Here is a 1,354-nt window from a genome sequence, read left to right on the forward strand (position 1 = left end):
TGGAGACTTGACTCAGACAAATAACACAAGACATGAAACCTCTGGGAGGAGGTGCAAACCTCTTACACATGGCGGCCCCTGGTCTTCACGGGGCTCTCCTGGCCGCCTCTGTACTCACACTCACTGCAGAGCGGACTCCCGGGTTGGAGACCAGCAGGGCCAGGCTGGTCCACATTACAGAGGGGCAGCCAGGCGTCAGCAGAGAGCAGGTCAGGATGCCTGACTGGGGGGAGGGGGTGTGGGGAGGGAGGAGGTCCTGGCTGTGAGACCTGCCTCGGGGACAGGGGAGCACAGTGCTGTCCCTGGGGTGATGGCCCCTCCTGGGTCCCATAGACGCCCCAGAAGAGCCTTATGCGCTCGGGCGGGCATGCGATGCAGAGTTGAGTCCAGGGTGCTGCCCTCTGGCTGCAGAGGCACCTGGGAGGGCCAGGGTAGGCCGGGGGCGCCACCTTCCAGGGCCCCCAGGACACCGGGCCTTGGGCATTGGGACCTCACACTGGCTGCCCGGGCACAGGGTTTGTGCGAGGAGACTGCCCTCTGGTGCTGGGGTGGGGTGTGGACTCAGAAGAGTGTTTTGGTTGCATGACAGGAGGAAACGTTGGGGTGCAGCAGGGGAGCTGGCCTGGGTCTGACACCACTCTCCCTCCCTGGGACGCAAGATCTGGGGCAGCACCGGGGAGATTCTCAGGGACCCCAGGCCTGGTCTCTGGAAACACCTGGGTGTGGACGGTGTGTTTGGGTGGAGATTGTGACCAATGAAGTAGCAACACTAGCAGAAGCCACAACACACCCGGATGTGCCTGTTCCACGCCTGCAAAGCCCTGAGCCTGCAGCAGGACAGCATGGCTGCTCCCAGGGCCACCAAGGTCCAAGGACAGAGCAGGTGGGAGGGGCTCGGTGCAGAGGACACCTGTTTGTGCATGTGGAGGGGCGCCCAGCCCAGAAAAAGGGGGACCCTGTATTACAGGTGAAGGATGTGAGGAGCCGGCCTGAAAGGGCACAGCCCGGTCCGCAGTGCGGGCGGCCAGGGTCGGACTCTGTGGGGTTGGCCCCACCCTCCCTGAGCTGGGCACGTCCGCTGGGAGGGACAGTGGGGCCGGCACAGGGTGGTCTGAGAGGAGCCGGATGGACAGTCAGTGGGACAGAGGCGCATCCTCTCGGGGACAAACTCTACCAGCTGGGCTTCAGGTCACACTTGAGCCTGAAACACAATTTCCCCCGTTCATCGAGGCTGGGGGTGGAGAGGACGAGCGGTGCCCCTACCTGAGGCGGGCACACCCTGCATCCTCTGCTCCCAGGCCATCCTGGCCCAGCCCTGCTGGGAGCCTCTCTGTTCTCCTCTGTGTAATGGGCG

This window comes from Myotis brandtii, unplaced genomic scaffold, assembly GCF_000412655.1.
Source record: "Myotis brandtii unplaced genomic scaffold, ASM41265v1 scaffold5376, whole genome shotgun sequence".
Lineage (NCBI taxonomy): Eukaryota > Metazoa > Chordata > Mammalia > Chiroptera > Vespertilionidae > Myotis > Myotis brandtii.